This window comes from Chiloscyllium plagiosum, chromosome 8, assembly GCF_004010195.1.
Source record: "Chiloscyllium plagiosum isolate BGI_BamShark_2017 chromosome 8, ASM401019v2, whole genome shotgun sequence".
In the NCBI taxonomy this organism is placed as follows: domain Eukaryota; kingdom Metazoa; phylum Chordata; class Chondrichthyes; order Orectolobiformes; family Hemiscylliidae; genus Chiloscyllium; species Chiloscyllium plagiosum.
The window spans coordinates 40,835,623-40,850,611 of record NC_057717.1 but is presented as its reverse complement, the minus strand read 5'-3'; the positions used below and the strand labels follow the sequence as shown (position 1 = coordinate 40,850,611).

General features: G+C 44.0%; 1 pseudogene and 1 gene segment (V, D, J or C); both read right to left on the bottom strand.

Moving 5' to 3' along the window:
* The window catches only part of LOC122552336, a 955,507-nt gene that overhangs the window by 826,863 nt on the left and 113,655 nt on the right, over positions 1 to 14,989 (bottom strand).
* LOC122552123 overlaps positions 1 to 14,989 on the bottom strand; it is a 25,342-nt pseudogene that overhangs the window by 4,722 nt on the left and 5,631 nt on the right.

Here is a 14,989-nt window from a genome sequence, read left to right as displayed (position 1 = left end):
TGATTACCTATAACATACCCTGTGTAATTATTCCGAAAGAACACTGGATTTGTAACAAGTGAAACCTGCGAAAGAAGTAAAATAATCGAAGATACCATCATGTAACTAATGGAATTACCTTTCTTTCAGAGTTTGTCTCTCACTTAAGACCATCTATTGATACTTGTGAGAAGAGTAATCTGAATATAATGAGTCCATTTCCATGTTCATAACCCTTAGGTGCAAGTGCTGCTGGTCACGTTGAATGCTAAATCACATCCCAAATTTTGGACAAATTATAATAAATAATAATTATTCTCTTTGCACAGTTCTAAAGTGTTACAGGAGCGGTGAACAGCCATGGAAATTCTGTTCATTATATTTAACGTGATCAAAAATACTTTGCGTTATTGGTGTGATGTCATTCTCTAATTTATGTCATTGTTCCTCATGGGCTGTGTTTGGAGTAGATCTGAAAACAAGACATTGCGTACAGCATTGGGTATCGAGAAGGACACCCATCTCCTTAAGTCTTTCCCTCTATTCAGTTAGTTCATAACTGGTCTGTACTTTCACTTTATTTACCAAGCTGCAGTTTTTAATTTTTTCACAGAGCAGGGGAGAAAATAAAAACAAAAGCGTCTTAAATTAATCTACAAACGCGATGGAAATGTACACTAATTTTATAGACATCCACTACTCACTGTGTAAACATCGCCACCCCAAACCAGGCTAAATCAGCCTGTCTCGAGTTTCTCGTTCATTCATCGCTATTGTAGCATTCCCACCAGAATTTATTCTCCTGCCTCATCCATTAATTACAGAGAGCATCTTCAAGAAGCTCAGTCAGATCACGTTTATCCCAGTTCATCAAATGTGATAGCCACTTGGTCTGTGGTCTGATCCCATAAATGAAGTTAAAGAGCTCAGTACCAGATAGAAATCGATGTCGTACAGTGTCCAAGGCCAACAGGTCGTTCCAGAGCAGGGGATGAAGCATTCAACGCATTTTGATTTATTTTCAAGTAAGGGTCACTGCATATTTTAACCACGTCATTTTGAGACCCCAACATCATAAGGTAGAGGATCAGAATAAGGCTGTTCGGCCAATCCAGAGTTTAGATCAGAATGATGCTGGAAACTCACAGCAGGTCAGGCAGCATCCGATGAGCAGGAAAATCGATCTTTCGGGCTAAAGCCATTCTCCTGCCTTCTCCCCGTACTAAACAAGAGCCGATCTATCTCTGGCTTGAGTACACACAATGGCCGGGCCTCCACAGCACTCTGCAGCAACAAGTTCCACAGACTCATCACCCTCTGGCTGAAGAAATTACTCCCCATCTCAGTTCTAAACGGTGCCGCTTTGACCCTGAGACTGTGCCCTTGGGTTCTAGTCTCGCCCACCAGTCAAAACATCTATTCCACGTTCACTCGACCTAAGGCTCTCAGTATTTTCTATGTTTCAATCAGATATCTATCCAATATCCCCCTCCACCCCTAACTTATCCTTGAAGCGACTACCAGGCAAGGATTCAGCACTCTGAATGCCACTCCCAGCATGGTGAGGCAACAAACTATTTCGCAAAGCTCACTGTTTATGTATCTTTCTTCAACAGAGGGGAAACATGCTTTTCTGACTTGCCAAAATGCTGAAATATGAGCAATGCTAATGTAATACTCAAACTAATATGAGATACGTGGCATGTTGGGAAATGAGAAGCTGTACCGTGCTGTTTACTACGCCTGATAAATTAGTGTGTTTGATTTTCATCAGAGTTCAGAATGATTTGTAGCTCTCTCAGTGTGTGTCTCTTACCCTGGAGTGCGGTGATGTTTTTACTTTGAATGTTCTCTCCATGAGTGACCTGGCAGGTATAGACTGCGCTGTTGAACCATTCACCATCAGGGACTCATCACCGAGAAGTTCCCGTTCGCCTCACACACGGGAGACGTGAAGAAGCCAGAATCAAGGCGTCGGCTATTTTTCAACCAACTCACGGAGATTGACTTCGGATGGAAATCGATGATTGAACAGACGACGGTTGCAAACTTACTGCTTGCGATTTCTTCACTGGAGCTCACAGTTAGGAGAAGAGTTGGTTGGAGAATACCTAGATCTTTCGGAAATACATCGCATAAATTATCTGACGAATTACAGAACAAATACAATCAGTCCTCATATAGCAAGGTTTCTTGTGGTTAATGGATACAAGAATCATAATTGTGCAGAGTGCTGGATCCACACAGAAAGATCAGCAGGACAATGTGAAAGGCTAAAATTATAAGACACAGCAAGGGAGTCAAGGAGGCATAGAAACTATAGGCCGGTTAAATCAGAAGGGAGATGCAACGTTGGATGGTATTCGTTTCAATGACAGAGTCTGATGAACAAGGCAGATGAATTACCGGCATAAATGAGGAAATGATGCGGTTGCTATCACGGAGACATATTGAGAGCGGGGAGGGAGTGGCTATTCAATATTCCAGGATTATTGCCTTCAGGCGAGATAGGGAAAGATGGAAAAGGAGCTGCTTCTGTCGCAATTCTGACAAGAGTATTTTACGCTGTAAAGAGAAATGAAACCATGGATAATTCCTGGAACAAAGGCAAATGGACAGTACTTCAAAACCAAAATACAGCAAAAATAACTACTGGGAGAGCACGATAGGCCTTACTATAGGTCCAAAAGACCAAGTGCAAATACATGGGCAAACTTCAGAGAAATGTAAATTAAATAGCGGAATGAGAAAAGAGGTTTTTAACTTCCTCAGCCTAGGCTTGGATATTCATTTTGTCAAAAATTCAGAGGGAGCACAATTCTGAAAATGCCCCCAGGAGAATACTTTAACAAAGTATGTGTTTAATACAGAGAATTTTAATCCAGACCTTGCAAGAGAGGGGTGAACCTGAACTTAACTTTAGGGAATGAAGTCGACCCAGTGGGTAAAACATCAATGGCGGAGCACTTTGCAGACAGTGATCGTGAATCAGTTGGATTTCAGATTGTACTGCAAGGGAATAGAAATTGGCCCAAAGTTCTGAAAAGGGGAAGGACAATTTTCGTAAGATCAGGTAATGACTTGACCAGAGTGGACTGGAAGCTGATACTTATTGTTAAATCCGAGTCAAAGCAGTGTGACACATTTAAGAAAGAGATAGGAAAATCACAGCGAGGACATTTGCCAGGAAGCCACTGCGTGGGACCAAGAATGCGGCGGGCTCTGGACAGCAAAGGGGACAGAGGGTGAGATAAAGAGAAACAAGGGAGGCTTCCAGTCTATACTGAAATCTCAAAACAATAGAAACTAGTATGGAGTACAGAACGTGCAAGGGGGAGTTTGAAAGACAACGGAATTAGAAGAGCAAAAGGGACCATGAGAAAATAATGGCAGTCAAACTAAAGGAAAATATATTTAAAAGTTACAGGCCTATTCATAATAAAAGAATTATTCGGGTAAAAGTAATGCTCATTAATGTTATTATTGGAGTGGAGCCGGAGGATTAGGTTGTGGTCGAAACGAATGTGTTGTGTCAGTGTTCACTAGTAAGAGGGACAATGTGGGGACCGAAATCATGGAGGGGTGTTGTGATGTAGTTTTCAGAAATTAGGAGACATGATGTGATGTTCTGTGTTGTCTTGCTGAATGAAAAGTGGTTATATTTCCAGGGCAGGTGAAAAGTATACCAAGCGGGTTGAGCGATCAAAGGATGAAATAGTTGGGTCGGCTGAAATAATTTAGAATTCCTGTCTGGCCACAGCAGTTGTGCCAAGTGAGTGTAGATCAGCCAACGTTGCACTGTTATGCAGGACGAAAGAAGGGATAAATAATGAAAACACAGATCTGTCAAGCTATTGAGGAAACTATTGAGAAGTGAAATTAGTCTTAATTTGGAAGATAAATCAAAAATTTTCAGCACGGTTTTATTGAGAGAAGTCATGTGTAACAATTTGATAGTAGGTTTCAGAGAGACAACTCGATGTCCAGATGATAGCAATAATCAGAGCCAATGGGATCCGAGTTAATTTGATAGATTGGATCTAGAACTGGCTGAGTGATGGGAGCAGGATAATAGACATCGGGTGTCTGCGTGACTGGAAATCTATGTCTCCTGGTGTTCTGTAGGGATTGGTGTTGATTTCCTTGCTATTTCTCTTACATACCAATGATTGAGACTCAAATTGAGCAGGATTAACCTGTGAATTCATAGATGAAATGAAAACAGTCATGTTGGTAAGTCATGAGCATAATGGCTTTAGATTGCAAGAGGATATACAAGGGTTGGTTCTTTGTGAAGAGAAGTTGCAAATGGAAATTATTCTGGATTATTGTAAGGTGATGTAATTCGGCAGAAGAATCTGTGAGGTATGACGTTTTGAATGGTGGAACCCTGGAAAGGCCTGAGGATCTTTGGTGCATGTACTCACCGAACCCCTACAGTACTGTGTCGTCTGGATAAAGAGGCTAAGAAAGTGGGAGGATATTTGCTTTTATTAGCCTAGACATTGACAATGAAGAGTGGTGAGATGATACTGGAACTTAATAGAACACTGGTTAGACCATACTGAAGCGTTGTGTGCATGTTATCGAAGGAATGTGATTACACTGAAGGCAGTATTGATGAGATTTGCCAGGATCTTGCCTGGGTTGGAGGGTTTTAGTTATGAAACTAGATTAGATAGACAGGGGTTTTCCTTGGAGCAGAGGAGAATTAGGGAGAAGATGATCATGATGTCTAGAATTATTTTAGGCATAGACAGGGTAAATTGGATGAAACCTTTCCCCTTGATGGAGAGAACAATGCCTCAGGGGCACAGGGTGAAGGTAAGGCCAGGAGGTTCCAAGTGGATCTCAGGAGAAAACAAAATCAAACAGAGGGTGGTGTTAGCCTGGAGCTCAGCACCTATAAGCCATGTAGAGACTGAGCCCCTCATAATAAGTATGAAGTATCCTTGCAAGGGCAAGTCACACAAGGCTGGCACATGAGACTGGAATAGTTAGGTGGCTGTTATTGATAGGCGTGAATTGGGTGGATCAAAGGGCCTTTTTCCTGTGCTGTATAAGGTGATTCTGTGAAAACGTACCTGGACATGGCATTTCTTTGCTCTTGTGTGACCCGCTGTGTTGAACCTCACAGTAGATTTTGCTGGGGCAACCTACCGCTGACTCAGGCAGGGTTAACTGTCTGCTCAGGGTGTAGGTTCCCTTCTTGTTTTTCACTGATGGGTAAGTCTTCAATCCAGTCGTGATTAGCTCCCCACCTTTCTTCCAGGTTACCTTCGTGACGTCAGGGGAATAGTCCATCGCCAAACAACCAAAGATTGCAGAACCGGTGTTGTGCTCCTGACAGGAGGAGACCAGGCCATAAAGCGTGGGGGGAGATGGTGTCTCTACAATCGAATGACCAAGTGAGCATGTTAGTTTCTGTTCATTTGACCTTATCAGTTACTCAAATGTATCCTCAGCTGTAAACGTTTGCCAGTATGCTCCCGCTGAAACTACAGCATAACTGGAATTTATTTTTGTTTCCTACCAGTTGCTGATCATGATCATTGGTTCCCTCTTTAGAAACATGCCCTCGATCTTGACCATTGCCATATAATTTAGGAAGAAGAACATCCTGATCCCACCCCAGTAACTGTTTGAAGATCTCACCAACTGACGCTTCCATTGGATTGCTGTGAAGAGCAGAGACGTTTCACAAAATACAAACCAAGGAAATGCAGATTCATCGAAATTCGACAGTGTGTGCAAACAGGCCATTTGGCCCAACAAGTCCACATCCACCCTCTGAAAATTAACGCATCCAGACCCATTCCCCTACCCTATTATGCTACAGTTAACCCTGACTAATGCACCTAACCTCCCAATCACTGAACACAACATTTGCAATTCCCCAAGCTTGCACATCTTTGGACTGTGGGAGGAAACGCTCACAGACAGTCAGTCGAGGCTGGAATGGAACCCGAGTCCCTAGCACTGTGAGACAGCAGCACTAAGCACAGAACCAGCGTGCTGCCCCACTAGGTACTGTGCTGCTGGAAATACCCAACAGCTGGTAGTACCCCCGGAGAGAAATCAGAGTGAATCATAGAACATAGAACTGTACAGCGCAGTACAGGCCCTTCGGCCCTCGATGTTGTGCTGCCCTGTCATACTAATCTGAAGCCCATCCCACCTACACTATTCCATGTACGTTCATATGCCTGTCCAATGACGACTTAAATGTACTTAAACTTGGCGAATCTACTACCGTTGCAGGCAAAGCATTCCATACCCTTCCTACTCTGAGTAAAGAAACGACCTCTGACATCTGTCTTATACGTATCTCCCCTCATTTTAAAGTTGTGTCCCCTCGTGTTTGCCGTCCCCATACTTGGAAATCAGGTCCAGTGAGCCTTCCTCACTTATCAATGCAAGGCAGAATGTTCTCTCTGGGAGCAAGGTCACTGCCGCAGCAGGACAGGCAGGAGCTGAGCACTGGGACTGGGAGGATGGCTGTCACGGCTGAACTCATGCCAATTGTCTGGAAGTTGAAACATCTCATTTACAATTATCTGAATTCTGGAGGCCTCTGAAAAATGGAGGACTATTAAGGTTCAGAGACTTTGTAGTGTTAGCTGAGTATTTACGTAAATATGATTTGAGAAATTAAGAAGTGATCTTTAACTTTAATAACTATCAAACTGACACGCAGTTCACCACCAAACCTCATCTTTCAGACTAACCACTGCACTTACTCTGTCGAGACCTAAGTTCCCACTCACATTGACAAACCCTACCCTGCTATACACCCATTCATGCCCGGAACACACAACCCCTATCACACGAAACACATCCAAGGCAATCCATATTGGTAGTGTAGCTGAGCAGAGAGATCTCGGTGTCCATGGACATAGATCCCTAAAAGTTGCCAGCCAGTTTGATAGAGTTGTTTAGAAGGTATACTTTGTGTTGGCTTTCATCGATAGAGGGACTGAGTTTCAGAACCACGAGGTTAGGCAGCAGCTGTACAAAACTCTGGTGTGGCCGCACTTGGGTGTATTGTGTACTGTTCTGGTCACCACATTCTCGAAAGAATGTGGAAGATTTGGAAGAGATCAGAGGTTTACCAGGATGTTGTTTGGTATGGCAGGAAGGTTTAATGAGGAAAGGATGAGGGTCTTGAGGCTGTTTTTGTTTGACAGAAGAAGGTTGAGAAGTGACTTAATTGAGATATAAAAGATAAACAGAGGGTGGACAGTGAAAGTCTGTTTCCTTGAATAGTGATGGCTAGCAGGAGAGGACATAGATGACAGATGTCAGAGGTTGTTTCTTTACTCAGAGAGTAGTAGGGCCATGGAATACATTGCCTGCAACAATAATAGACTCGCCAACTTTAAGGGCATTTAAAAGGTCATTGGATAAACATATGGATGAAAATGGAATAGTGTAGGATAGATAGGCTTCAGATTGGCTCAACATTGAGGGCTGAAGGGCCTGTACTGCACCGTAATGTTCTATATTCTATATTCCAGATGGACATATGATCTCAATTCCTTTCACTCATCTACACTCCTGCCGCCCTGCACCTGGCCCATGGTGAATCTGGCCCTGACTGGACCTGGTACCATCATTTTCACAACCTCAGACAAACGCCCACTACCCAAGACATGACCTCAGCCCTTGATCACTGACCTCTCATCTTATCCAAGTCAACCTGTGCACATTGCATCCTAGCTCCTTTCGCACCTGTGCTTTACCACCTACCATTTTGCCAGACTCCGAGCTTTTCATTTTGACAACACGTCCACCTGTCACTTCATTACAGTGACCTTCCACCCCCGAAACATCCTGGCACTCTGCCCACCTCTACATTAACCAGCCTGGCATCCTGCCCTCCTTTCCATAAACCAGCCTGGCAAAGACAGACCTCCTGCATTTCAGCTCAAACTACCCCTCACCTACCAAGCACAATTCGATCAAATTATCCTGTGACCATTACCATTTACCTTGATGCCACCTTGCCAGACAGAGTGCATGCAAGCTTACCCAGCAGCCAGCCAACACCTCACAGCCTACCAGCCCAAACTCTCCCACATGCCCAATCTATCCCCTCACTTGCTCACCACCTTCCGACTTTGAGCGTACTGCACCATAAAGTCAGTGAATCATAAAGTCATACAGCACAGAAACAGTTTCTTTGGTCCAGCTCATCAATGTTGACCAGAGTCCCCAAATTAAAGTAATTCCACTTGCCTGCCTTTGGCCCATATCCATCCAGAACTATCCAGTTCCTGTAGCTGTTCAAATGTCTTCTAAATGTTGGACCTATCTCTGCATTTACCACTTCCTCTGGCAGTTCATTCCAATGTTTTGGACAGTTACAACATGAAGCCCTAACTCCTGCACTCAGTGCTATGACCAATGAAGGTACATGTGCCAAACACCTTCAACACACTAGGTACTTGAGACGACGCTTTCAAGAATCTATGAGTCTGAACCCTCAGGGTCTTCAGTGTTCAACATCACTACCCAGCGCCTTACCATTAACTGTGTCAGACTCTATGAGTCTGGAACCTCAGGGCCCTGTGTTTTACATCACTATCCAATGCCCTACCATTAACTCTAAGTTGTGACCTGATTTGTCTTCTCAAAAAACAACACTTCGTATTCATTTAAATTAAACTCCATCTGCCACTCATAAGCCCATTGGCCCAGCTGATCAAGGTCTCATTGTACGTTTAGATGACTTTCACTGCCAATTATACCACCAATGTTGGTGTTACGTGCAAACTTACAAACCATGCCCCATTCAATGTATTCATGGCTTTCAACCAATATTGTAGCCTGTTTCCCTTTCTCCCACATATCCGTAGCACTTTTTTAAGGATTGAAGGAATCTATCTCCTTATTGAAATCACTTAATGTTTTGTCCTCAATCAATTTCTGTGGTGGAGAATTCCAAAGGTTCACGATTCTTTTGCTGAACAGTAAACAATCAGGTTCAATGTTATCGAGTGTTGGGAAGACTGGTGAGCAGCAATATTAATGATGATCCCATGAATGGAATAGCATTCTAGAGGGGCCGAGGTGCCTTCTTCAGCTTCCAGTTTGCATGCTGACATGTCCCTTCAGCATCATGTTCCAACATTGTGATCCTTGAGGATAAGGGCGCACATGCTTGTAAATGCTTCTCCTGAAAGCTTTCCTCCAAATCAGACTTCAACTTGACTCTCAACTAGTTCCCTGCCCGTTTCATCTTCCTCAATCACAGCCATTGGACTCAATTCCTAACAGCGCTGTGAATGTGCTAATACCACACAAACTTCAGCAATTCAAATAGACTGATGATAACTAGTTTCTCAAGGCGATATAAAACGTCTGACACTTCCACACCTGTCCAGAGATTCAAACAACCACTGGAAGAATTGAAAATTATTTGAGGCACGTGGTTTCCTTTTGTGTGATTTGACTGTGTTTTCACTGAATGAACAGAGCTATTTCTTAATCATACAATAGGAATGAAGCTTCCCGCATTTTTAGCAAGGTAATCACACATTATATTGCTTTATTCCAGGGAAGTATAGTGTTAAATTAATGACATATGATGATTGGGAGTTTTCAATTGGAAATTGTCAGAGATTTAAAATTTACTTTCATGAGCAATTAATTCCAGCCTCATTGTGTCACAGTACTCACAGGAATGTCTTTCAGAAATGGTGTCTCCCTTTGTTACGGGCAGTCGAATCAGTAAATCTGGGATAGTTTTTTGCTTGTTAATCAAAGGTGTTAAAGAGTTTTAGCCAAAGGGAGACCTGTAGATTCAGCTCACAGATGCACCATGATCTAAGTAAGTGGTGGAAGAGCTCGAGGAGCTGAGTGCCCTCCTCTTGCTCCTACCTTCCTATCATTGTGTCATTCATTAAGCTAGCACTGGCGGTGAATACATTTTATTAAAATATTTCAACAAATTAATTGTTTCACACATGATGTAAAAAAAAACTTCTGCTGATTATTTGGAACGGGGTCATTAACATTCTCTACTTGAGTGATCAAAATAACTTCCACCCAATTACAGCAGCCACTGCACTCTGGAGTGTGTTGTCACTTCATAATAGTTTCTTGTGAAACTGCAGCTCGAGATCAGTGCGCTCAAATTCAATGATTCTCTGATATTTAATAACTGATCATTCGCAATATGTTCAAATGCATGATTCCTGTGAAGAACATGTTTCATCGAACAGAACTTTTTTTCAATGAAATAACAAACTTTAAATGCTAGAAAACGAAAATAAAGACAGAAATTTCTGGAGAAACTCAACAGGTCTAGCAGCACCTGTGGAGAGAAAGTAAGGTTAACCTTTCATATCCAGAGACCCCCTCTTCAGCAAATTGTTTTCAAATTTTTGGCTCAAGAGCTCACACCTATTTAGATAAACAGGGATCATGTTGGCTTGACTCCTGTTAGAAAAGGATTCTTAGCAGGTGTCCTGGATGGTCGGAGTTAGCAATTGAAGACCAACTGAAAAGCTATCATCATCTGCTGCAAGTGTTGGATTCAGCGGATCCCCTACCACACTGAACAATCAAATTCAGCTACAACATTTTAATATAAAGTAAAACAGCCTAAGCATAATCTCATCAAATATGCTTCGAAAATGATTCATTCTGGATTAGTTATAAATGATACTGTTAGAATAGCAAGTCAAAAGCTGGGATTTCTTTGAGCACTTACTCCATTAACCCCATCTAGCGATGCCCAAAAGCTTGTGAACAAATATTGATCTGGAAAAAGCTGCTAACCACCAAAAGTCTGTTTAATATATAAGAGACACAAGCCAGGACAGCGATTGAATAGATTTCACTGGCCTCTGTGAGTGGAATTCCAGAAACACCCAAACATCTCAATCTGCTTTCTTGCACTGAAGTAACCTGATAAGAGATGGTGCTACATTCTTCTCTAACAGGTTGTAAGTGAACACAGGCCACCTGGCACAGAATTAGGGACCCTACTACAACATCACAACAGACCTGAACACAATGAGCTTGACACTATCACGGAGAACACAGCCCACCTGTTTTGACAGTACATAAACCATGTTAGTTATTAACACCTTCCAACAACCAGGGATTGTTCCAGAATGTTTGTACAATGAAAGTTACATTTCAACATTTATCCAAGAATACTTTGACAGCAGCTCCAAATTGTTCAAACTCTATGGGAACTACAGAGGAATAAAACTAGGAAATGCATTGCCATCAATTAACTGTCACTGGATTCCAAACTAGAACTCCCTTTCTCTTTCCCCTGTGAATGTTGCAGGACCAGATGATCTACTTAGTTTGAAAAAGATTAATACGTTTTGAAGTGTAATATGACCGTTGCCAGTGGCATTAAAAGCTGATGATAGGTTTTCAAATAATAAAATGCAAAAAAAATTCTGAATCTACATTATGCCACTGAACATGTCTTGCATAACTGAGGCACAAAGAAAATATGCGGCATATTTCCCGCTGCCTCGCTCTATCAAGTATCTCTTGTTGCCTACAACCAATTTCAAATCTCTTGCTATCTGCCTTTTGTACCTGAAATGTTCGTTCTGATTGGAAGAACTTCGTCCCGGCTCTCAATTCTGAGGCATCTAATCGAATACTGCACTTCTGGCAGATAAAAGTGGTTCATAAGCGTAAGGTAAAATTGAACTGTCTGAGATTCAGGTATCAGAACTGGACAATTTACAAATGGTCAGGAGCGTTGACAAGTTAGTCAGAGATAGCACTGAAACGAACTGCGCAACAGACTTAATCCTAGAGGATACATTTGCTAAATTCCTCACGTCTAATATATTCACTGAAATTGAACATACATCAGAGGTACTAACCAGATGATTAATGTGAACGAGAATGTGTTCACAATGATCATAAATAACCACTGAGTTAATAAACTTAATAAGTCATTGTATTTAACAATATTATTGAGGTGGGAAACTCCACGCAGATAATCACCCGAGGGTGGAATCGAACCTAAGACCCTAGCGCAATGAGGCAGCAGTACTAACCACTGAGCCACCATGATGCCCTGCGAGCTTATAAGTGGATTATTTAAATTATTTCATAATTTGGCCTTGGTCACATAATTCACTATAGCTGTTGCTTCCGAAAGAATGGCTCTTCAGTTGATATTTTGTTGTAAGCTGTAACTATTTATTTAAAACGCACAGATTGGGAACACCTGTTCTCTCTGCTGAGCTTTTCTCAGCAGAGAGCGGCGCGAGCTGGGCGGAAGTGAGGTTGGAGCGCAGAGCTGGTCGGGAAGGTAAGTGATATATAAAGAACTTGCCTCGACTCCAATGGTCTTTTCTCAGCAGAGAGCGGCGCGAAAGTGAGGTTGGAGCGCAGAGCTGGTCGGGAAGGTAAGTGATATATAAAGAACTTGCCTCGACTCCAATGGTCTTTTCTCAGCAGAGAGTGGCGCGAAAGTGAGGTTGGAGCGCAGAGCTGGTCGGGAAGGTAAGTGATATATAAAGAACTTACCTCGACGCCAACGGTCTTTTCTCAGCAGAGAGCGGCGCGAGCTGGGCGGAAGTGAGGTTGGAGCGCAGAGCTGGTCGGGAAGATAAGTGATATATAAAGAACTTACCTCGACGCCAACGGTCTTTTCTCAGCAGAGAGCGGCGCGAGCTGGGCGGAAGTGAGGTTGGAGCGCAGAGCTGGTCGGGAAGATAAGTGATATATAAAGAACTTACCTCGACGCCAACGGTCTTTTCTCAGCAGAGAGCGGCGCGAGCTGGGCGGAAGTGAGGTTGGAGCGCAGAGCTGGTCGGGAAGATAAGTGATATATAAAGAACTTACCTCGACGCCAACGGTCTTTTCTCAGCAGAGAGCGGCGCGAGCTGGGCGGAAGTGAGGTTGGAGCGCAGAGCTGGTCGGGAAGATAAGTGATATATAAAGAACTTACCTCGACGCCAACGGTCTTTTCTCAGCAGAGAGCGGCGCGAGCTGGGCGGAAGTGAGGTTGGAGCGCAGAGCTGGTCGGGAAGATAAGTGATATATAAAGAACTTACCTCGACGCCAACGGTCTTTTCTCAGCAGAGAGCGGCGCGAGCTGGGCGGAAGTGAGATTGGAGCGCAGAGTGATTGATATTTGAGTGGGTGTGTTCTAGACCCCTGGCCCTACATAGTAGGGCCTCCCTCCCATCCTGCTCCTCTAACCTAACTTTAAAGTTCACAGGTAAGCTACTCAGTATTCTTGCTTTGGAGACGAAGTGTAGAGTAATGGCAGCGCAGGCAGTGGAATGTTCCTCCTGCCGGATGTTTGAGGTAAGGGTGACCACTGATACTCCTGCCGACTTCATCTGCAGGAAATGCAGTCAGATTCTGCTCCTCACAGAACGAGTTAGGGAACTGGAACTGGAGTTGGATGAACTGAGGATTATTCGAGAGGCTGAGAAGGTGATAGAAAGAAGCTACAGGGACATAGTTACGCCAGAGAACAGAGGCAGGTGGGTAACAGTTAGAGGTGGCAAGGGGAGGAAGCAGGCACTGCAGGGATCCCCTGTAGTCATTCCCCTAAACAATAGGTATACCGCTTTGGACACTGGTGGGGGGGACAGCCGAGCAGGGGTAAGCTGCAGTGACCGGGTCTGTGGCGTGAGGTCTGGCTCTGAGACTCAGAAGGGAAAGGGGGAGAGGAGGAGAGCGCTAGTGATAGGAGACTCTCTCTAGTTAGAGGGATGGATAGGCGATTCTGTGGGCATGGGCGAGACTCTCGGATGGTTTGTTGCCTCCCGGGTGCCAGGGTCCGAGACGTCTCGGACTGTGTCTTCAGAATCCTTAAGGGGGAGGGTGTGCAGCCAGAAGTCGTGGTACACGTTGGCACCAACGACATAGGTAGGAAGAGAGGTGGGGAGGTCATTCAAGAGCTCAGGGAGTTAGGCTGGAAGCTGAAAGCTAGGACAGACAGAGTCGTCATCTCTGGGTTGTTGCCGGTGCCACGTGACAGTGAGGCAAGGAATAGGGAGAGAGTGCAGTTGAACACGTGGCTGCATGGATGGTGTAGGAGGGAGGGCTTCAGGTATTTGGACAATTGGACTGCATTCTGGGAAAGTTGGGACCTGTACAAGCAGGACGGGTTGCACCTGAACCAGAAGGGCACCAATATTCTGGGGGGTAGGTTTGCTAGCTATCTTCCGGGTGGTTTAAACAAATTTGGCAGGGGGATGGGATCCGGACTTGTAGTCCAGCAAGTAGGCTAGCTGTTTGTCAGGATGTCCAAGTGTGTGGGGAGGCTGTGAAGAAGGTAGAACTGACAGGGAATACTTGCGGACACAGATGGGTTCAAGTGCGTATACTTCAACGCAAGGAGTATCAGAAATGAGGTCGGTGAACTTAAGGCGTGGATAGTTACCTGGGACTACGATGTTGTGGCCATCACGGAAACGTGGATAGAAGAGGGACAGGAATGGTTGTTGGAGGTTCCTGGTGACAGATGTTTCAGTAGGATGAGGGAGAGTGGTAAAAAAGGAGGGGGGGTGGCGTTGCTAATTAGAAATGGTATAACAGCTGCAGAAAGGCAGTTCGAGGGGGATCTGCCTTTAGCGATAGTATGGGCTGAAGTCAGAAATAGGAAAGGTGCAGTCACCTTGTTGGGTGTTTACTATAGGCCCCCCAATAGCAGCAGAGATGTGGAGAAACAGATTTTGGAAAGGTGCAGAAGCCACAGGGTAGTAGTAATGGGCGATTTCAACTTCCCAAATATTGATTGGAAGCTCTGTAGATCAAGTAGATTGGATGGGGCGGTGTTTGTGCAGTGTGTCCAGGAAGCGTTTCTAACGCAGTATGTAGATTGTCCAACCAGAGGGGAGGCCATATTGGATGTGGTACTTGGTAACGAACCGGGACAAGTGATGGGCTTGTTAGTGGATGAACATTTTGGTGATGGTGACCACAATTCTGTGACTTTCACCTTGGTTATGGAGAGAGATAGGCGCATGCAACAGGGTAGGTTTTACAATTGGGGAAAGGGTAA